The sequence below is a fragment of the Pinus tabuliformis genome, chromosome 3_2 (genome assembly GCF_031772625.1).
Source record: "Pinus tabuliformis cultivar Carrire ecotype Pingquan chromosome 3_2, CPIR1, whole genome shotgun sequence".
Taxonomy (NCBI): Eukaryota; Viridiplantae; Streptophyta; class Pinopsida; order Pinales; family Pinaceae; genus Pinus; species Pinus tabuliformis.
The window spans coordinates 493,167,879-493,192,986 of record NC_142302.1 but is presented as its reverse complement, the minus strand read 5'-3'; the positions used below and the strand labels follow the sequence as shown (position 1 = coordinate 493,192,986).

The following is a 25,108-nucleotide window of genomic DNA, read 5'->3' as shown; positions in this document are numbered from 1 at the left end:
GAAGAGCGCGGCTTCGAAAGAAGTTAGAAGTCTCCTTCGCTCCAAACGGAGGAAGAAGAGTGGTCAGAGCAGGGCGGTGGAGATCAGTAGGAGAGCACTCCCTTCCGAGTGAAGCGGTACATGGAGCAGGAAAAGGAAGGACCGCACAAGAAGACAAAAGCCACTAAGTCATCGCTAGATCCAATTACCTTGACGGAGGGTGACTTGGATGATATTGGAGATAAGGTGTAGGATAAAATAGCAGAACTACTGCAGCAGTTTAAGCAGTAGCAAAAGCAGGCCTTGATTGCCATACAGATGGGTTTGCGCAAGCTATATATCCAAACGACTAGACTCCAGGCAAGTGTAGGATAGAGCAGTGCTGCCTCAACCATTTTGGCACCGGGGACCACTCAAGAAGAAGAGATGGTTCGCTCAATGGATCTTTGGGCAGTCACGCTTCCTGATAGAGCTTTGAGCGTGGAGGCGGCTGCTAATAAGGCTATTTTCATCTCCTTGAAGAATATTGGCCTCAACCTGTCCACGCTCCCTAGTGAGTTCCTTCACACACTGCAAGTAGGTGTGATAGCAGAAGTTAAGGCCTAGGAGTAGCACGCGTTGAGCATGATCAGCGAGTATAAAGTCAACAACGAAAAAAATTTCATGGAAAAATCAACAGTGTTGGAAGCATGCAAGAAATTTCATTCATGAAACAAACAAACTGCAACCGTGGTGACCGAGGCATGCAGAATAGTCCCTGAACTACATATCCCGGAGGAAACGCCAATGGACGCGAAGATCAAGAAGTTGGATGCAGGTGTGCACGATGCAAAGATGGAAGTGGCCAAGATTCAGTTTGAACTAAACATGAATATTACAGAGTTAGATTTGAAGTCACAGCCTTCAACTCCGCTAGAGGTCAGAGAATAGCGCAAATCCGTTGTGAAGGATGGAGTTGCAGCAGTGGATGCCACGGTGGTGGATTGCACCACACTTTTCGAGAAATCCATGGAGGTAGTCACAACACTGCAGGAACATCCTAACCTATAGAGGTTAAACACAGAAGCCTATTAATTGCAGCGGCGATATGATGAAGCAAGAGCAACGGCGCGCACCATCGTTATAGCACAGTGATTGGCCAAGTTGCCTGTGGAAAAAAAGTTGCTCGAACAGGTGGAGGCAACGCAAAAGAAGGAGGCAATACTCAAGGCCAGATTGGGGCCTTAGCTGGATGAGGCCTATGTTATCTCTGCCAACATTGAGGAAAAGTTGGCAAGCCTACAAAGAATGCAATAGAAGATCAAGGAAGACGGTGCAAGACCAGCAACAGAGCAGCTAGTGGAGCAAATCAAACAGGCAGCCATGTAAAGCGCGGCTAAGGTAGCAATGGCACATGTAGAGTTGGGAGGTCTCTGCAGTAAGATCTCTGCGCCAGCAACGTGACTCGAGGACAAGTCACAATATTGGTGTTGCGGGCCTATCAGGACAGGATCCCCTAGGGTCAAGTTTGGGGCAAAAACCCAAGTTTTGGGGCAAAAAGCCCAAGTTTTGTTGTAAATATTGTAAAGTCTCTGCAAGTTGTGGTCGTGAAGCATAGATAAAGTGTCATTAAGGGCTTTACCCTTCTTTTATGTAAGTTGTGTCGGCTTGTATAGACCTACCCATGGTCCGCGGACCATGGGATTGTATAAGTAGGAGAGTCTTAGAGAGTCTAAGAGATGACGAAGAATGAAGATGATGAAGATGAATGTAATGGGTCAGTAGGTAGAAAATCGAAGAAGTCTTAGAGTAGAAGAGAGGTTATGCAGCTATGTGCGCAAAGGCCTAGAGTAGAGTCCGCAGCTGAGTGCACGGACCCCTAAAGCTGAATGCGCAGGGAAGTCTTGAGTCTGTAAGCAAAACTTAAGTATTAATAAAGATATTATTCCTGAAATTCCTGTGTTTATCTATTTCCTTCTGTTATGAATGAATTTTCTATTATGTTATGATGAATGATGGGTTTATGAATCAATATTGTATTGATGTGCGATTTTACATGATTTGTAGTATTATATGGACGCAAGTAATAATACTGTTTACGCGAATAATATATTGTTGCATGTTAAAGTTATCAAACACTTAAGCCGATCTAGGTAAATACGGGATTAAGGGCAATCATAGAGGCACGTAAGTGGTTGATTCACCTGTTTAGGGTCCGCGAAGGACGGTCGAGAACATTTGTGTAGGTATAACATCTAATTAAGGGAAGTTATATTGATAATCCCTAAAGGCTTATCGATCTGTGTGAAGGCAGGTTTAGGGCATAAAACGACATTACACTAATCTCTGGGTGTGGAAACTTGGTTCCAACATCCCCCCATACTTCTTTGGGTGAGACTTCAGTCCACGCTCCGCAGGTTGATGCCGAAAGGGCCAGTAGTGTAGGGATTTGTTTGGCAAACTTAACTCTGAACCTGGGTCAAGACCCACTAAGCCAACAGTGAGAGTAGGATCAATATAGATATGGTTCTCTCAAGAGGAATGGATGTATTTCAGTTGGTTTATCAAACTTATTAGACTTCAGATATATTGTTAGAGTGTTGAGAGCAATGGTTGTGGTCGACATCTACCACCTTATTCTCATTAAATTTATGCCTTAGTGCAACCTACTACTAAAGAGATGGTAGTGGAGCCTAAGCACACTAATATAAGGATCCAATTCCAATGAAGAATTTATGAGATTTTAGTTGCATAAATAACTTGATAGCTTAGAGGCAAAGGTAGCATCCTTTTCTTAGTATAGTAGGGTTGTACAAAAAAATTGAAGTATAGAAGAAAGTGAATGTTTTGGGCATGAAGAAGTTCATTCTCATGGAGTTTAATTGGGGATTCCTAGGTTACAATAGTCATGGGAAGTATTGAAGCAACAGAAATCTTGATAAGTGCAATATTGGAAAATTGAGTTGTAGCAATAGTAGTATGAAATCATAGTATAAATCATAGTAGCATTGGACACAAATATTTATGCAATGGTGGTAGAAGGAAACAGTAGTAGCATGGACATCCAAGAAGTAGTGTTTGGTAGACATAATAAAAGGTAATTACATTCAAAGGTATTTTGAGAAATGGGTAGTTGTACAATCATTCTGACAATGGCATTGCAAAGTGATTGAAGGGTTGATCATGGATGGGTGTATGAGTATGAGCAGTTGACTTTAGAGAATGAAAAAAGTTCAAGTAAGACAAATGATCATTCGTCACATGAGATAGTAGGGACACCTAAGTTTGCATAAGCCAAATCTATAGACCCAAGGGGCTCAAATACTTAGTGGATAGATGGGTGGATTTCACATTGGATACACTTTGGACATGGAGTGAATTGTAGGGAACCTTAGAAGGAGGAAAAACCTAAGCCATGGCTCATATATAAAATGGACACCTCAAAGTGTAAATTAATTCATTCAACCTTGGTCATTCACATGAAAGTGGACAAACATCTCTATCATTGTGCTAATTCTAGGTTGGAATAGCAGATTACTTGGACACTGGTCAAGTGAATTGAGGAAGAGTTAGGACCTACAAGAGGCAATCTTATGGATGCTTCAAGGGTTAGATTATGCAATATTTTTGGGTAGTATGTAGTAGGTATATTACCTTATATATATTGTACATCTATAATAGTGTTGAAGCTAGGACATCACACTCCCTTATTGTTATCTATAATGTTCTTCATGCAAAGAAATTTAAGGAACTGCCTTAGGTGTCACTAGTACATTTGTGTTGTGGTTTATTTACTATTTTTGTGTCATATTTTTCCTCACATTATTTTGAATGGATATGTTACTAATTTTTTACTATGTTTGATTGATCTGGGATGGTTTAAGACCAATTTGATGTATGCTTATTTTTTAACATTTTTGTATTGAACTTAGTTATAGATCTAACTAAGGATAGCTCAAGGCATATTTATGAGAACTAGTCATAGTAAGTGCATGTTGGCTAAGCTCCTTTGGCTAAGGCTAGGAAGTGCCACATAAACTTAGATGCTAAAACAAAGTTGGGAAACCCCAAGTTTTTAAAATAAAATTTTGGCAAGACTCTAGGTCTGTGATGTTAGGTGTCACCAAATCCACTCCATACCTCCATGCAAGAATCCAAGTTAGCCCATGTTTTCTATGGCTTAAAGCCTTCCTCCCAAATAGAAAATGCTCTACTCCAATGTAGGGTGTCCTTTCAAGCAAGAATTCTTCAAGTTATCTAAATATCACAAATGATCTAATGGAGAATGTCATGAAAATATCCAACTTCGGTCAATCAACCATTACATAAGTCACTTCCAATGTGCAAGATCATGACAGAAAAATTAGTGGTTAGATATACATCATGTAACCTAAATCTCATGAAACACTCATGGACATAGAGTAAACACTTATAGTATAATATCCAAAGCTAACACTAGATTTAAGTATAAAGTAATTCTTAATCATTAGTTAGTTATTATTCCTTGTCAAGTTTGACTAAATCCTCTAGGAATACTTACAAAAATCATTATTTTTTGTGAGAGATTTTTTGGCGAAAATCATTATTTGTTTATTATTCCTTAAACACATTCCTTGAAATGATAAATAAATCATTTATTTATTTATTATTTCTAAATAAAAGTATTTAACCAATTTAAATACTTTTTTCCTCCAACCAAATATAATAAAATATTCCAAACGGTTAATTCTAGAATTTGGTTAATAATATTTTATTATTTTCCATTATTCGAGAATAACCTAATATTTTGTTATAAATTGGAGGGTTTTACATCTATTCTTCACTTTCGATCATTTTTATTGTTGTACTCACTATTGTAACTTTGATTATTATCATTGTCACACACCATTTTCTTTTCCATTTGAGTTCTCATTGAGCTCAAACATTTTGTTTGTTGGGTTTTACACATTATAGAGGAGAGAGACTCTACAAAAGATGAAGACATTGAGGATAGCCAAGAACCCATCCCATAGAGGGGGACTGGTAACATTATTTGTTCCCTTCACAGGTGTCATCTAATAAAATATATTCTTCATATATTTGGTTTCCATTGGATAATTGGAGTTACTTGCGCTTATTTTCTTATTCCATTTTGTTGCATATATCAGGGATTTGGCAGGATTTGTTTCTATCATTTTCTGCAGATCTACACTGTTTGACAGTAATTTTTACTGTTGAGGTTGTTTGTCATCCACAATCTAAGGTGGTTTTTTTTCGTACACCTTCGAGAAGAAAACACTCCAACAGCACAGCTCAATTGGTGATGGTTGTGTTATCAAGTATCATGTAAAGTATGAGATCCAATGTTCAAATCCCCTTGATTAACCCACGAGCCATGTATGGAGGCGCATGTGGTTCACCTATTTTTTATAGCGGTATCAATTGAAATCAACCTCGTGTTTTATGAGTACAATCCATGTCTAGTTATCGATTCCTCTAGTAAAAAAACCTTTCACCATAGGAAACAAAATATCAACAACAAGAAATGTCATTCATCAAAAATATATGGATATTTATAATATTTCTTACATTTCCATATATTATTTTTGTCCATGATGGTCAATGGTGATAAACCATTTTTCAATAATAGGTGGTTTGATCATGGAAGGTGTGTTCAAAACCATAATGTCTTCAATGGTAAGATGTTAAAGGTCCAAGTCATTTATGGGTCAAGCCATATCCTATGTATATCAAAGTATATAATGCCATCACTTAAGGAGGCATCAAAGGATTTAGAGTAGAAAAAATGATGGAGAACAAGAGCATGAATAAATGTAGTAATTTCATGTGTTATTATGATTTTATCTCATCAAATATTTATAATATTTTTCTCTAGTTGGTGGTTACTGGAAATCAATTTAGAATCTAGATTAAGGAGTCTAGTTTAGTGCCTAGTTCTCCAACCTCTTATAAGTAACCAAGCTACTTACCAATGGAATCACTTCCCCTAAATCATCTTTAAAGAGGAAACTACATCTAAACAAAAACGGAGGGAGGAGTGGCTAGCAACCATACTCTACCCTTTTTTAGAGTTAGTTGAATAAGTTATGCAGGATGTCCAAGTCATCCAAGTTTTTATTAAAGTTGCCCCTATCCCTCCATGCAATAAATTATGTCATAAATATCATGATATTCTGACTTGTAGAGAATTCTTGAAACTCAGTAGTTATATGAGGAAAACCCAAGCCTTTTTCTCTTAGGATAAGTGAGTGCCACTAGTACTTTCCTATCAAATTATGAGGAGTGAGTTTCCCTATGTCCATCTTTGATAGAATACCATATTGGGTCTTCTATATTCACTTTTATATAAATAGGGAATTCATTCAATTATCCTCAATGGGATTCATCCCTAAAGATAAGGTTTTTGATGAATTTGCATTTGGCACTTTTCTTTTTATGATTATTAGGTTACCGATACATGAATCGAATGCAAAATTAATCCCCTTATTTCCATTGATAATGAAATTTCTAATTTGATACAAACCAGATGCTACTTTTAAGGTTCAATGTGGAATGTGGCTTCTAAGATGTTTCCTTTAATGATTCCGTTGGTAGTGAAACCTTTCATGAAATTGAAGCTAAAAGGAAAGTGACACCAAAGTTTGATAATAAGCCTCTTATTAGCTTGTAAATAGAAGCTGTGAGAGGATATGTATTTGTTATCCTACCCACAATTTTTCCCACTTGTCAATCTAAAATCATTTTTCCTAAGTGACATGTAAATTTCCATGGATATTCCACTAGAATGGATCATGACAACAAATCTTATAATATTTTGAAATCTTAGATTATGCATATTTATTTCCTTAGATTCCATATTAATTAATGACTATCTTTGTTTAAATTTATGAAATAACTAAAATAAGAAATTGAAAGAACATACACATAAAAACAATACACACACACAAATAAACACAAGATTTATCGTTGGAAACCCAATATGGGAGAAGACTCGGCTAGGAGGTGAGGCACGTCCTCTTATCTCTTTGCTTAAATTATAGAATGAACATATAATAGAATAAGCACTCCTATGGAGTTTCCTCTAAGACTACGGTTTGAATGATTGCTACAAAATCCTCCTCTTCCTCTGTTATGCTTCAAAAATTCCACTCTCAAATGTTTTGCTCAGCTATGGAACTAGTACAATGTAATAGAATGGAACCCCTTCTCCTCCTCATGTCCTAAAATTTAACATAACCTAATAGCCATCTAGATTTACGGGTTTGACTTCCTCAATCCTCAATGTGATAAGTTTTGGGACCTTTTATAATATTCTTCAAATTCCTCACATGCATAGAACCACGTGTGTGAGTAACGAGGGGTTGGAATGGATCAACTCACACCATGGTGGTTAATTAGGTAGGTCAACTTGCGAGAGACATAACTTCCAAATAAGAGCTACAATTGAGGTGATCTTTGAACCATTGAAAATATATTTGAGTGTAAGATAGCATCATGGGGACGAAGTTATGGTTACAAAGTTTTAACCCCAAATAATGTCATTTCAGTGCCTCAAAACGGCTTTGGAAGTTTTTGGACCCCAATTTTCCAAACTGGGACTTGCCACTAAAATGGGCCCTACAAGACAACTTATACTATTTTTCCACCCAAAAGGTATCAAACTAGATGAAAAATAGTATGATGACATAATTTGGATCTTGGGAGTTGGAAGTCCAAAATTTGATTTACTTACCAACAATTCTAACTTATGGCTACCAACCCTACTGTTGAGAGATTTAATAGGTGTATTAATTCTCTTGCATCTATATGTCAATCCAGGTTCGTAAACACAAGTTTTATTGTGCTTTCTACATTCAGTTCTTGGTTAGAGCTTTAATGTTTCCTTTATAATGATCAGCTAAGTAATGAAACACACAAATGCTTGTAAACACACAACTCAAAAAGGAAATCAATCCATCTTGCTAACACAAGTAGAATCAATAATCAAATTCAACTTAAAGACTTTGAAATCTCTATAAACTTAACCTATTCTGTTCTTGAAATAAAATCTGGACTCAAATGAAGACTTAATTCTTTACCACAAATTCCACTTTGAAAGACTATGAAAGTGAATTCCTAATCAAACAGACTCCACACATCAACTCAACAGTTATATTCGAAATCCAAATCCTAATTTCTGACTCTTACAATTTACACTTGAAAGAATTAAAAGATCTAATCTACTTGCGATGGTAATTCAACTTTAAACTAAGCAATCAATCTTGCACTCAATAATTGTTCTTGATTCAAAACCCTAGAATGAGAAAGGCTTCACATTAATTCCACTATCTTGACAACAAGTAAATATCTTTATGTTAGGATCTAATCTGAATGCTCTGTCTCATATACTTAACCAAGCAACTTGATCTCTCACACTCAACTAATCTGCATACATATTACCTAATCTGTAATAACCTTAGGAACAAGCTCAAATATCAAACCCTAATTCTATTTTCAAGAATGAAAAGCAAATAAGACAACTATGAATTGCTATAAGACACACAAAACTATACTTAAGAGGCTATCCTACAGTTGCATTTAACATGAATCAAATCTCAAACTAAGCTCAAGCAAACCTACTTAAGATTTTGGCAAACCAACACTCTGTCTTCTCAATGAAAAAGGTAAATCACACAGCTAATTGCAACCTTACTTCGAAATCTAATCAAGCACACATTATACTAAGGCAATGTTGATGGAAATTACCTCAGGCTGGAAACTACGATTTCAACCAACAGTATCAAATTCTAGGCTACAGTATTGCACTCAAGCACTCAAAACAAAGCAAAAGGAATCACACTGAAAGTTGAATCACTCACTTGAACTTCAAAATCAATCTATGAACTTTATTAAGAAGCTAAGAATCTATTGAGAAATAAGACTAGATTAAACCATGATAAGTTATTTATTCTAATCAATCAATTTGGAAATAAATATTCTTATGGCACACACATTCATGAAAATAATTTAGAGGAAAACCAAATGATTTGATAATGGAAAGAAACAAGCAATGTGATTCTATTCGGAATTAACTGAAATCCACTCAATGCATATTACCAAACCGGATTCCTACTCCCCACAACTAAACCCACACCATATCAATCCTTGCTACACAATGAATTATATTGACTTCAACATTCGAGGGTTCGTTCTGCGTTTTCAACAAAGGGACCATCTCACCACAGGCATTTGATTTACAACGTGATTGAAACAAGTTTTCATATGACTGCAACAGCACAGTCAAGAAAATACAACTCGTTGCTTTAGAGAATAGAGTATGACTCTATCTTAAAGGTATGAGCACCAATCTCTGTGATGCACACAAGAACTACACATTCAAATTGCTAAAGTCAAAGGTCTGAAAACGCATATAATGGTTAGCACACTTAAATCATTCCAAATCAATGAAAGCCTCCACACAGCATATAAACAATTAATATACAAACTAGAAATCAATGAGAAGTAATTATACTTGACACACGACTATGTTTCCTAAGAAATAATACAGAGCTAATCCTAGATGATGGTGGGCCCAGCCACACCTGGGGAAGCTTACTTACTTATAGAAAAACGGAAATCTTTAACACATCTAATTCATGAACTCATAGCAACCCATCCAGTGAATCGATCTGCACTTAATGCATGGCTATAATAATAGTCTTCAATTAAAAATAATATGTCTGGAGATAATACTTCAAAGATACAATAACAGTATTCTCTTTTGCTCACTAACTTCCTAGTTATTACAGATCAGCCTTTATAGGCATCGACTTTAGTTAAAAACAACACTGGACCATACATAGAAAGTCTAACAACTTGGCTAAATTGATCTTCTAGATTAGATTGCTTGAACGACCTATTCTATTTAGCATAACAAATCCTCAACTAACCCCAATATTTGCACCAACTAAGTTCAGTGAGGATAGTGAAGATCTTCATCATGGCAGATATTGAACTTGTTCGATCACAATTGTAGGTGGCTCGATCATCTAGAAGCATGTGACCTATTCATCCTTTATATCATTGAGTATCGATCCTGAAATGGTTGTTAAGTACAGAAATGGTGGAACATGACTCATGGACAAGCACTCTCCTGATCTTATCCTGCTCAAGTTGCTACAATATTCACACTCAATCATATCGATTAGTTAGCTCATTGGTAACAACTTAAATTCACTTAAACTTAACCAATAAATAGTAAAATGACACAATGAAATGCTTTACCTCATGGTAGGATTTTGACAGTTTTAGGCAATGAAAGTGATAGGAGAGTAGGTATAGGAGTACAAAAATGACAAAAATGGAGGTGGGAAACATTGGAATTAGGGACAAAACAGGGCACCAACATCCTCCCACTCATATTTGGATGCATGTCCTCATGCATCTATTACATTCGCCAAAAAGGAAAAATGTGCCAAACAAAAGGAACTGTGGTCAAAGACCAGCAGTCTTAATCAACACTTCTATCCCATGTTTAACTGGTGGGGAACATTTCTGGAACTGGAGGGCTAACCCCTGTGCACTCAACTTTTTAACAGGCCTATACCTCGATGCTTTCCAACGCAGTAGCTGCCTGTTCTTCCTCTTCAGTTCATCATTATGAGCATACAACCTCAAATTGGAGTCTCTCACTTGGTGATTGACCTCCCTGACATAATGAAATAAAACCTTATACTTATTAGCTTGCTCTCTGAGTTTGGCAATCGTCTTTTGTAGTTTGATGAGTCGGATCTTTAGATTTTCCTCTACATCATAAGTGGGAGCCCTGTAGGTGTCGTTGACTGCTGAGATGCACTGCCTTCAGGCGATTTCCCACTGCGTCCTCTTGGCGAAGAAATATGATGACTTGCCTTAGTAGCACTCTTTCTTACTGATGGCCAGAAGGGAGATAAGGTTTCTATGTCCCATGCAATATCTACAAGGATATTTTCTTTGGATGTGGCCATGGGGGCTCTCTCAAAGGATACTTCAAACTTTTGTGCATAAAAATCATGAGATGACGAAATTTGGACGTGCTCGGAGCTTGCGCCCTCAACCTTGGATCGTTGGGATTGAGCCATACTCTGAGTTCATCGTCGGCCCTGAGCAGAGGTCTCGGCTAGAGAAGTGAGGGGTTTATTGATGGGAAAAAGGGGTCGCCTACATTTTGGCTTGGGTGTGGCACTCTCAGGAATTTGGGAAGGCTCCAACTAGGGCTCTAATGCTTCATCCTTTGTTATGGGGCTTGACTCAGGTCGGTCCAACTTGACCCTATCTCTTTTCCCTTTTCGTTTTGTGCCCACCTGGGTTTCCACAAAAATTTCTTCTTCTCTATCCTTCAAGGTTTTATCAGCTGCCTGGGGGGTTTCATGAATAGGAATGGGGGAGTGGGTAGGAGAGGCAGGTGTTGATTGGGATTTAGACATAGGAGTAGTGTCGTTCTACTTCAGTGATCAACCCACTATTCATTTTCATCCTTTCATTTGAGTTTCCTGCCCAGGAAAATCCCCAACTAAGAAATCTTCCCATGACCTTTTCCTTTTTCAGAGCTCAACGACCAACAGAATTTTGATGAGGCTATGGTGATACAACGTGGTCTTAGGTTTCCTACTCTGAGACTGCACCCCTTGAGCCATTTTATGCAAACTCAATTTCAAGAAGTGGGGAATGTTTAATTGTTTGTCTTCTGTAAAATGAGTCATCAACCGAATATGATAAAGGAACATGACCGCATACCTTCCCTCGCAAGTTATAAAACATTGCAACATTGTGAGCAGCGGGTGCCATCGTTCCTCTATGCAACTTCATAATACTCCTTTCACCCAGCTGAGAGACCTGTAAGCGGGCTTCAAAAACATGGCGCAGTTCGGAATGTCCAACTGCCCTCCTTTAAAGAACTATTCACCCTCCACTAGTAGCCTGATGGCTCTGCTCATTGACTCTTCTGTAACTCTAAAACTTAAATTTCCCACCTAGACATGCTCCCCATCAAAACTTCATGCAAATGCCAAGGCAACCTAATTGTTGTAACCTTGGAATTTCTGCAAAAAGGTTGTCCATCCTTTCTCTTCCAAAACGCTGCTACACTACTGATACTCTAGAATGCGCACAAACTGGCCGAAGGTGGGTTCGTGGCGATCAGCTCCCATTTTTCTCAGCACCTGCGTTCAATTGTAATTTCGCTCCTGCCAACTCTTTGTTGCCTCTCGGTCGCTTACTGACTCTATAATCTTGGTCTTGGATACCCCTCATATTTTAAAATTTAGATGAATGATCGCATAATCATCATGATGAATTGGGAGCATGATACTGATAATCATCATGATGATCGTCCCATATGTACCTGGTGTAGAGTGCGAACATCATGGCCAAACGAGAGTCGGCACACACATACTCATGATTGCTGGGAGGTGTCATGAGGCGATGATGAAGCGAGGACAGGGGCGGATATCATTACACAGCGAGGTAGGAATTATGAGCAAATATCATTGGTGATTGTGGGTTCATGTCTCACCGAGCGTGCCAGAATGTAGTCAATGTGGGATTGGGGATGGAAATGTTAGGGAGATATAGAATAGGATTATGAGCAGAATTTAGAATGAAGGATAGGTTTAGAGGTGCATTTTCACAACATGCATTTTAACTATTCATTAATCAAATTCAAGCAAATAAAAGTGCATACCTGAGCCACTTAAGATATTAGTGATTTCATGGAGATTTCCTTGTTTTGATGTAGTGCCCAAGTATTTGAATGAAAACGATGCTAACAGAATCATGTTGAAGCCGTAACTGTGCTCTGTGATCACTATTTTGGAAATAAAGTTCAAATAATAGGATCTTTGATTTTTACAGGTTAAGTATAGATCCTGTGGATCAGTCTTTGTGCATATCAATCAGTAGAGACAATCATCCTTAACTGCTGGTAGAGATGAGTACTGATTGTGAAACAAAAATATAATCCCTTCATGATTCCAAAAAGGCTTTTTCAAAACACAACTGTGATAGTAGATTTGAAATTTTACAGAGTATGGTACAAAGACTACTTAAACACAGAGTATGGAATACATAATTTCGAGATCCTCTTACTCGATGCCATATAACATGCTGATTATTGTTCTTCAGAAAAACCTGTTTATCATCCCATGGATTTTTAACCAGGCCTGGAATGATAACTGCCTGGGGCATTTCTTATTTAGGGAGCTGGAAATGTCCGAAAAGAGAGCTCCAAGGGGCTTCTTTTCCATAATTATTCCCTTGGGCCCAGAAAAGAATAATTCAATACCCAAAGGATCCCTAAACTACCACTACTTTATTGTTTAGCAAGCCTAAAGTAGTTTTTGCTCGAGGCATTCATGTTTAGAGATTCTGAGTTGCCCATAGTGGACTCTAGGGAGTTTCCTTTCCGTAAACATTTCCTTGAGCCCGGAAAAGAACAATTCTATACTCAAGGAATCCCTAGACTAATACTGGTCCATATCATTTTGCGAGCCTGGATCAGTCAATGCTTGGGAGCTTCATGTTTAGAGAGTCTGAAGGCCTCCAAAGAAGACTCCACAGGTTCCTTTTCCATCAGTAATCCACCAGGCCTAGATAAAGGAATAAACTTGCTCCTGGTGAATTCCTCCTTTATTCTACATGGGTTGTGGGGAGAACCACCTGTAGATATGAAAAATAATAGCCCACTGGTTTATCTATATATATATCTATATATATATATATATATATATATATATATATATATATATATATATATATATATATATATATATATATATATATATAGATGTATATATAGATGTATATATAGGTAAATATAAAGAAATTAATCAACTGAACCAGCAAGGGGCTCGTCATTTGCATGAATCAGCTCCAACCCTGGATCCTTTCATACTTCCTGCAAAAAACTGATCACGTGAAAGTGGTTTGTGGTCAACTTTAAGCCAATGACCATTTACTACAAAATAAGCCTTATCATCATCGATAGTACAAATATGAATTGAATAGTTATCAAAAAACTTCATTTACTTCATACGGTCCTAACCATCTGGTAGAAAATTTACCTTTAAAATGCTTAAACTTACTATCATATAGCAAGGCTCAGTCACCTAGGTGAAAGACTTTCTTCTTGATAAATTTGTCGTGCCATCGAGCTCTGTGGTTCTGCACCAATGCAGTTCCATGGTAGGCATCTTGTTGGATTTCATCATGTTCATTAAATTGCATCGGCCTCTACTCTTGAGCTTCATTTAGATTCATGCCCAACTGGGTGGAGGTCCTGAATTTTTTTACTTGGAACTCAATGGGAAAGAGCACTTGTTTACCATAGACTAACTCATAAGGTGTGTGTCCTATCACATTTCTCCAAGTGATCCGGTAAGCCCATAGTGCCTCCAGTAACTTATCTGCCCAATCCATATGATGCAGTTGAATAGTTTTTGTGATGATAGATTCTAAAACTTTGTTCGTGGACTCCACTTTCCTGTTAGCCTAGGGGTGGTAAGGAGTCGATTTGCGATGCTTAATTTTATACTGCTCCGTGAGTGCCTTGACCAACTTTGATTTAAATTGTGTACCTTGGTGTGTGACGATTTCACGAGCACACTAAATCTTGTAAAGACGTCCTTGAATAAAAATTCTTCTACTACCTTTCAGTGGTAGCGTACAATGCTTTAGCCTCCACCCACTTGGTGACATAGTTAGTGCACACCAAGATATATTTTTTCTTCTTTGACATTGGGGAGATGGGCCCTATGAAGTCCAATGCCCACTTCTCAAAAGGTTCAATGGCGATTTGTGGTTGAAGAGGCATTTCATCGGAGGCAACGGGTCTCCCCATAAAACAAACTTCTTGGCATCTTTAAAAAAGTGTAGGCCAATAGTATCTAATGCGGAGAACTTTGTATGCAGTCCTTTTATCGTCAAAATGGCCACCACAAGGCTCGTTGTGACTGGCTCTCAGCACATCATACATTTCATCTTCCTACACACACTGCCTCATAATCAAGTTTGGCCAGGTATAAAATAGATCCCTTCGATCCAAGAGAAATTAGCACTACGCTGCACTATATTATGCTTTTCTCAGGCCGACATGTTTTGAGGTAGTTTTCCTAATACCAGATAATTGGTGACATCCACAAACCAAGGAGTAATAGTAGAAATGGCAAATAATGCTTCATCTGGAAATTCATCAGGCACTGGTGTTGACATGCTTCCCTACACAATGTTTAAACGAGATAAGAAGTCAGCTGCCAAGTTATCCCTTCCAGGCCTATCAATTACAGTTATATTGAATTCTTGTAAAAGCAACAACCATCTAGTTATCCTACCGTTAGTAATAGGTTTATTCATTAAAAATCTATAATGATTAGTATGGATACTGTCTCATAACTAGTAATGTAATGCCTAAATTTTCCTATAGCATGCACACCTGCTAATAGTTCTTTTTCAGTAACAATATAATTTAATTCAGCAGGAGAAATATTTTTGCTGACGAAATAAATAGCATAGGGAAAATTATCCTCCCTTTGTCCCAAGACCGCTCCCAGTGCAATATCTGAAGCATTTGTACAAATATGAAAAGTTAAGGACCAATTTGGCCCTCTCAATACCAGTGTAGTGGACAACTTTTCCTTTAGTACCTGAAAAGCTTGTTGACAGTCAACATTCCATACAAATTCAGCGTCTTTAGTTAACAATTTAAATAATGGTGCTTGCAATTCTAGTGAAGTTCTAAATAAATCATCAATAATATCATGCTTGCCCTAAAAAATTCTTACCTCCTTTTGTGAGCTAGGAATAGGGATACGCGAGATTACCTCGATTTTTGTTGGATCAACTTGAATTCCTTCTAATGACACATGATGGCCTAGAAAAATTCCCTTAGTTTGCATCATCTTACATTTATCACTACTAAGGGTTAGATCAACTTCTTGACAACGAATCAATACTTTCTCTAGATTTGCCAAACCCTGTGAAAAGTCATGTCCATAAACTACGAAGTCATCCATATAGACCTCCACACGGTCATGGATCAAATTAGAGAAAATGGAAAGTACAGCTCTTTGAAAAGTGGCGGGGGCGTTACAAAGACCAAAGGGAAGGACTCTATATGCATAAGTACCCCAAGGGCATGTAAAGGTAGTCTTCTCTTGGTCTTCTTCAGCGATTTGTATTTGATTGTAACTGATGTACCCATCTAGAAAATAAAAATATTTCTTACCTGAAAGCATGTCGAGGACTTGATCAATGAAGGATAGTGGAAAATAGTCACGCAATGTGGCCTTGTTTAATTCTTTGTAGTCAATGCAGATACGCCACTTGTTGTTTTTCTTTGGAACCACTACCAGAGGTGACACCCACCTACTGTCAGAAATGGGGTAAATGAAATCTGCAGCCAAGAGTTTCTGAAGCTCATCTTTGACAATGTCTTTTAATGTTGGGTTCATATGCCTCTGTGGTTGCCAAATAGGTCTCATTTCTTCATTTGTATAAATGTGGTGGATACAGGTGTCTAGATGTATGACCCTCATGTCCAAGTAATCCCAAGCAAAAGCTCCAGTTTGTTCGCGAATCATACTCATCAATGATTGCTTCTATTCTACAGTCAATCCTGTACTGATATGTAAGATCTTTCCTTCAAAAATTTCTACAGGTTATGTTGTGGGTTCATGGCTTTCCTCCATTGCTACAAAAGAGGTGAAGAGAGTTGGATGGAAGGTTTCCTAAAACTCATCACTAAATACATGTGGATAACCATTAAAAGAGATGGGATAATCGATACAAGAGCTATCAGCTAAAACTGTTGCAAAACATGTTCGTCAGAATGCTCCTTCAGACCTCTAGACTGATCTAATGACAATAAAGGAAACATGCAGCCTTTGTCTCCATATGGGTTTTCGAGCCATAACGGTACTTCAACAGTTGTCTGGGCAAGGGGGAGAATAGACAAGGTTTGGTTGTGGGGACCATTAGAAATAATCATTTCTCCGTTTCTACATCCTATTACGGCATCAGTAGTTGCCAGCCATGGTAATCCCAAAACCACAAGGTGTCCAGGCCTAGAGGTTTTCGGAGAAATGACCACGAAATCTATGGGATATTTCCAAGAGCCAATAATGACTACTATGTCCTCTATGGTTCCCATTGGTTTGACGACGGATTTTTCTGCAATTTCTAAAAGGATAGGGGTGGATTTAAGTCCAAGTAGTTGTAACGATGTCATTGTTTCATAGGTCATTGCATTTATTGCTTCTCCTAAATCCACGAGGGTATTTGGCAGAAGTACTTTGTTTATCTCAATGGTGACAATGGGATTCCCAGGGTCATTGTACTTCGCAAGCAAGTTGGAAATCATAGTGGACATCTGGCTTATGATTTTAACATTCTGATTCTTATGCCCCTTTCTCCTCGGTTTCTTAATGCAGAGATCTTTGACAATTTTGGTGTAAATGGGAATGTCTCTAATTGCTTGTAAAAGTGGAATTTTAATGCAGACATTTCTTAGTTCGTTTTCCAAATCATATTCAAGCGGGATCTCTTCTTTCTTTACAATCAGTCTTTTCGGATATGGTGGTTCGTTTGATTCTTCTTTCTATGGTTGTTGTTTTTTTTCGTTTTGCAAATGGTTTTTGGATGATGTGGAGGGCACCTCTTCTTGGATAACAACCGTTGATTTTCCTTTGTTAACTGTCTTTCATTATCGTAATTGGATTTCATTCATAGGAATGGAAGTGATCATGTATGTAGGAAAAGGTTAGATAACAATGTTTTGCATAGGTTGAGTTAGCCTATTATGAATTGGGTTAGGTACGGGTTGTGCAGGCAATAGTGTAGGTGTTGGCTTGTTGGGCCCTGAACCAGGTTCAGAGGTGATTTAGCCAAACAAATCCCGGTACTACTAGCCCTTTCGGCAACAGTCCATGGAGCACGGACTGAGGTCTCACCCGAAGTAGTATGGGAGGGTGCTAGAACCAGGTTTCCGCACCTTGGAGATATCTGATGAGTTCAAGTAGTCTGCAGTTCGACCCTGCATGCATGTCGCTACGCGCACTTACCTGTACCTCACAGCCTGAGATGTTGCCTTCGCATAGCCCTACTCGGGGGCCAAATGCTATTATTACTCAAGTCCTTACTAGTATTCCACCATTAGTTGATTAACTTAGCTTATTTGCATGTGTAAAGTATGCTTAGCAATATAAATCATTCATACAAGTGCGCGCAGTAAATAAACAGTATATTTTCAATTGATATCAAACATGTAATAACTCAAGAGAAGATACACAAAATATGGATAAAACTTCTCTTTATTATTCTCTTCTTCAGTTACAGACGTGACTCCGCCCTACGCACTCAGCTACAAGGGTCCACACACTCAGCTGCGGACAACTAGGCCTCTGCGCACTCAACTGTAGAGTCTTTTCCTACTCTACGACCCAAGACACACTTAGCTACTCAAACTCTTACTTCACTCTCACTAACAATCTTTTACACTTAGAGCCTCGCTCTATTTATACAATCCCATGGTTCGCGGACCATGGGTAAGCCTACATTGCATTACAAACTAGGGCGGACAACCCTATGACTCTAACATACTTCTGTGCCCACAATTCGCGGGGCTTTACAACATCATTCAGTCAAAACATGGGCTTTGAGCCCCAAAACATGCCTCTGGGGGATTACATGCCCAACAGTAGGTCGGGGTGGGTTTAAGGTAGCAGGTGCCTGCGAAGATGATGGGTTAGCAGGTGCAGGTAACCACTGATGTAAAGGAGGTGGTGGCAACGTGGGTTGTTGATACATGTTGGGGTTATACCCTTGCTGATAGGATTGCATGGTCAGATTATATGAGGTGCTTGGCATATTTGGGTAAGGCAAATAGAATTAGGTCTGGGGTTGATAGGTGTTGGTACAAGGGTTTTTCCTCCAATTCTGGCTCCAGGCAGTGTTTTGTGGTTGCAAAGTAGCCCAAGGAGGGTAAGATGCTTGGAAAGTCCACGGCTGAGTCTGACCATAACTTTGGGAATTTGGATCTGGAAACACATTCTGATTCTAGCCTCTCTAGATGGGTCTTTTGGTGGCTTGAGATTGGTCAATGGCTTCAACATTCCCTTTGTAGATAGCCTAAAGGCTAGAAAGTGATGGGCACTTCTCGGTCGGGTGTTCTAGAGTCCAGATTCCACAAATCTTAATGGCATTTAAGGGACATTCCCTATCTACATGTTTTTGCATACACTTGGAATAAAAGACTGCCATGGCTTTTTTTTCGACCTCTTGTTTTTGTTTGATTTTCATAGTGTCTAGTTGGTCACTAATTGTATTGAGTATATCGATTTTAAAGTTCTCTAACAAGTTTCCCAATTCAACTCTCGTAGCAACATTAGCCATAGTTTTCTTTGTCACATAGTCTCTGGAATTATCTTTGAGTTAGTGAATCTTTTTGCCTACTTTAGCTTAGCTCCTAGAATAGGTACGACAGAGCTCAACAACTTCAGCAAATGGCTTCTTATAGATGTCCCCACCACCAAGAAAGTTTAATGTTTCAATGTAATCATCCCTCAGCCATTTTAGGAACACAGTTTGACAGTGTTTTCATCTAAGTTTGACCCATGGGATTTGTGAAAACTTTATAGGAATAGTTCAAGATACTCCTCTAGGTTTTCATCTTATGTTTGTTGCATCCTAAGGATATCATTGATGTCCCTACTCTTGCAAAAATCTTGATGATTTTTATGGAAGGTTGATTTCATGTCATCACATGAGTATATGGTGTGTTCCCCTAGACTCATGAACCATCTAAGGGCTGCATATTTTAAAGTGGCGAGAAACAATTTAAGTTTATGTGCATCCTCATAGTAATTATAACTATGACATAAAATATCGAATTCAAAAAGAAATGTGTCAGGATCTTTAGATGATTTACCGTAGAATAACAGAAGAGATGTCATTGGGATGTTTTTCATGTTGATGTCGCGAGTCACATCTAGGATAGGGAATCCGAAGTTAGTCTCTTTGTCATCTTCCTTTGGTCCTCCTCTTAGGCCTTCCAAGTTATTCCCTCCAAAGAAGTTAACATTGCATCGAGGGCCTTCTCCCTCTCCATGGTGTTCTTCATTGTTTTTGTTCTCCCCGTCGTGGCGATCCATATCTGCGACGAGCACCCAAAGAGGTTTGTTGATTATAGTATGAACAGGAGGTACAGGAACACGGTTGATGTTGGTTGATTGTTCGTCCATGTTATCTTGCAGTTCTACTGGATCTTCTACCTCGATCCCTTCAAGGTTTTCAAAGACAACCTATCGAATGGTATTTTCTCCTTGATCTAAGAATTCTTGATCTGAAACCAATTTGGTATCAACACTTCTTCCTTCTTGTCTCAGTCCTACATAAAAATTAGAAGCATTAAGAAGAGGTATATTAACTAATCCAAAGGTTGCAGGAAATTTAGAACTAGAAATACATCTACCCTTACTATCTCTAGGTCTACTTGTACTCTTACGCATAAATATAAGGAAATAGAAACTCAAGAACAAGCAATGATCGGTCAGACTTTGGAGCAACCCCACAAAAGTGGATGCATGGCTCTTCACTCACGTCTTACCATACACTCTCCGCCCTCTAATAGTCCTGCAAGATCCTGAAACTCTAATAATAATAGTTACCTGAATAAGAAATTACAACTTCCCCGGCAACAGCACCAAAATGTTGAGAGATTTAATAGGTGTATTAATTCTCCTGCATCTATATGTCAATCTGGGTTTGTAAACACGAGTTGTACTACGCTTTCTACATTCAGTTCTTGGTCAATGCTTTAATGTTTCCTTTATAATGATCAGCTAAGTAATCAAACACACAAATGCTTGTAAACACACAACTCAAAAAGGAAATCAATCCATCTTACTAACACAGGAAAAATCAACAATCAAATTCAAATTAAAGACTTTGAAGTTTCTATAAATTTAACCTATTATGTTCTTGAACTAAAATCTGGACTCAAATGAAGACTTAATTCTTTACCACGGATTCCACTTTGACAGACTATGAAAGTAAATTCCTAATCAAATAGGCTACACACATCAACTCAACAGTTACATTTGAAATCCAAATCCTATCTTCTTACCCTTACAATTTACACTTGAAAGAATTAAAAGATCTAATCTACTTGCAATGGTAATTCAACTTTAAACTAAGCAATCAATATTGCACTCAATAACTGTTCTTGATTCAAAGCCCTAGAATGAAAAAGGCTTCACATTAATTCCACTGTATTGACAACAAGTAAAGATCTTTATGTTAGGGTCTAATCTAAATGCTTTATCTCATATACTTAACCAAGCAACTTTATCTCTCACACTCAACTAATCTGCATACATATTACGTAATCTGTAATAACCTTAGGAACAATCTCAAATATCAAACCCTAATTCTATTTTCAAGAATGAAAAGCAAATAAGACAACTATGAATTGTTATAAGACACAAAAAATTTTACTTAAGAGGCTATCCTACAGTTGCACTTAACATGAATCAAATCTCAAACTAAGCTCAAGCAAACCTACTTGAGATTTTGGTAAACCAACACTCTGTCTTCTCAATGAAAAAGGTAAATCACACAGCTGATTGCAACCTTACTTTGAAATCTAATCAAGCACACATTATACTAAGGCTATGTTGATGGAAATTACCTCAGGCTGGAAAATACGATTTCAACCAATAGTATCAAATTCTAGGCTACAGTACATCATTCAAACACTCAAAATAAAGCAAAAGGAATCACACTGAAAGTTGAATCACTCACTTGAACTTCAAAATCAATCTGCGAACTTTATTAAGAAACTAAGAATCTATTGAGAAACAAGACTAGATTAAACTATGATAAGTTAAGTTATTCTGATTAATCAATCTGGAAAGAAGTACTCCTATGGCACACACATTCATGAAAATAATTTAGAGGAAAACCAATCGATTTGATAATGGAAAGAAACAAGTAATGTGATTCTATTCGGAAGTAACTGAAACCCACTCAATTCATATTACCAATTTGGCTTCCTACTCCCCACAACTAAACCCACACCATATCAATCCTTGCTACACAATGAACTATATTGGCTTCAGCATTTGAGGATTCGTTCTGCTTTTTCAACAAAGGGACCAGCTCACCACTTTACAATGTGATTGAAACAAGTTTTCATATGACTGCAACAGCATAGTCAGGACAATACAACTCGTTGCTTTGGAGAATAGAGTCTGAATCTGTCTTAAAGGTAGGAGTGTCAATCTCTGTGATGCACACAAGAACTACACATTCAAATTGCTAAAGTCAAAGATCTGAAAATGCATATAATGGTTAGCACACTTAAATCACTCCAAATCAACGAAAGCCTCCACGCAACATATAAATAATTAATATACAAACCAGAAATCAATGAGAAGCAGCGATACTTGACACACAACTATGTTTCCTAAGAAATAATACAGAGCTAATCCTAGATGATGGTGGACCCGGGCACACCTGGGGAAGCTTACTTACTTACAGAAAAATGGAAAGCTTTAACACATCTAATTCATGAACTCATAGCAAACCATCAAGTGAATCGATCTGAACTTAATGCATGGCCATAATAACAGTCTTCAATTAAAAATAATATGTCTGGAGATAATACTTCAAAGATACAATAACAATATTCTCTTTTGCTCACTAACTTCCTAGTTATTACAGATCAGCCTTTATAGGCATCAACTTTAGTTAAAAAAACACTAGACCATACATAGCAAGTCTAACGACTTGGCTAAATAGATCTTCCAGATTAGATTGCTGGAACAACCTGTTCTATTTAGCATAACAAATCCTCAACTAACCCCAATATTGGCACCAACTAAGTTCAGCGAGGATAGTGAAGATATTCATCATGGAAGATATTGAACTTGTTCGATCACAGTTGTAGGTGGCTCGATCATCTAGAAGCATGCAGCCTATTCATTCTTTATATCGTTGAGTACCGATCCTAAAATGGTTGTTAAGTATAGAAATGGTGGAACACGGCTCATGGACAAGCACTCTCCTGATCTTATCCTGCTCAAGCTGCTGCAATATTCACACTCAATCATATCAATTATTTATCTCATTAGTAACAACTTAAATTCGCTTAAACTTAACCAATAAACAGTAAAATGACACAATGAAATGCTTTACCTCATGGTAGGATTTTGACAGTTTTGAGGGCAATGAAAGTGATAGGAGATTATGTATAGGAGTACAAAAATGACAAAAATGGAGGTGGGAAACAGTGGAATTGTGGACAAAATAGGGCACCAACACCTATTCTCATAATTGATTTTTACCCCTAGTAAGGTCTATGCTCTTAGTGTTTCCCATGTTATAGATACTACTAATTCAAAATCATGTCCAATTTATGATAAGTACCCTAGTGAGGAATGGAAGGTTTTATTCCAAAGGAGGTGATTCTAGAGTTGTTGGAATGGTGTCATAACCTATTTATGATGGGTATTCTAAGGAAGTTTTTGGACCAATACATGTAAATAATATTTGATGTACAAAGAAAGGTTATGAACCATGATACTTTTGATTATTGAGATGCCTCTTTTGATCTCAAATCCATCCATACCCATCTTTATCATAATGCCCTAGTAGTCTGATATGAGTAGATTCTAAACTTGAAACCATTTCTTAACACTTAGGGGAATGCCTTAACTCCAACACTTAAGGTGCATTAGTATTAGAACTTTATTGATATGAGATATGATTATCATGATGTAGACCCACAAGTCTAGCATATTTTAGAATTTGATGATTAGTGCTTTTGGATTCTAGTAGGCCTTTCACTTGTACCTTAATTTCCTATGGGTTGGTTATCCATGAGAATCTAACTCTTTATCCAAGTCATGGACATAGTTTGTAGGAATTAGGATGTCTATCTTTATGCCAAGTTTCATCCATAATGAAATTGTAGATTTCCCTCACCCAAGGTATTTTTTAGGGGTAAAGTTAGCTAATCATTTATTCTTTGTCATTTTTTTCAAAAAATGCATTCACTAGTTAGCCATTTTCAATTAAAAAATTCACATTTTTTTACTTAAAGTATGCTTAAATACTGAAATATTCACCAAATTTTACAAGTTTTAAATGTAAATTATATGGTTTTTATTTAACATAGTCATATCTTTATGTGTGATTTGTTCAATATGAAATAATCCCCTAGAATATTATACATCGGTATGTTATTTGAATCCTTAATCCACATGTCCTTTGCATGTGTTATTTAGTAGCATGTTCAATTAACCAAGACACTACATCCATGCACATAAGATCCTATGCAAGATGGATATCATTGAGGGTGATAATATGATGTTATTCTTATCAAGCCAAATTATGGGACCAAATTCATAATAAGAGTGACTAGTGAACCAAGGATTAAGGTGTTTAAAGTAGTTTAGGACACAGTGGCTTGTCAACCCCTCAACATGAGACAATGAGACTTTTTCTTACATACATGAAAATAGACCCTAATCATGCTAGCTATAGGGTAGGTGTTTTCATGTATTGAATATTATCACAAATATTGGTGTCATTAATGAGGCATATCTATCTCAATTACATTTTGCATATCCAATTGGTATCCCTCCTTATCTCATTTGCATTTTGTGTATTCAATTGCTATGGAGTAAAGTCAACTATTTTCTCCATGTTTGTTGAGTGTTTAAATATATAATGAAAATAAACTCAAGTTCATTAGTGTACCTTCAATCAAACCAAACTTATTAATAATTTCATGCTTTTATCCCAAGATTCGGTGTTTCAATTGTATCTAATGTTTCAATAAAGGTTACTATTCAAATAATAACATGTTCATTTAACATTTGGAAATGTTCATTTAAATTGGTTTAAATCCATTTTAAGTACGAATTTATCAAGTATTAAAAGGAAAAACCAATTATAGTATTCTATCATTTTATACAATAATATTACATCAAGACGACAATTTGTAGATATTTACTTATTATTTCTTCCTAGAGCACGTGTAACAAGGATTCATAGTTGTCAAGGCACAATCTCAATTATGGCAGTGTTAGAGGGAGCTATATTCCATCCTCTATTAATATTATGGCCAATAAAGAAC

The 25,108-nt window shown here is 37.3% G+C and overlaps 1 pseudogene; it reads left to right on the top strand.

Annotated features, from left to right (window-relative positions):
• Positions 1–765: 765 nt before the first annotated feature.
• LOC149181449 (urease pseudogene) overlaps positions 766–25,108 on the top strand; it is a 101,185-nt pseudogene continuing 76,842 nt past the window's right edge.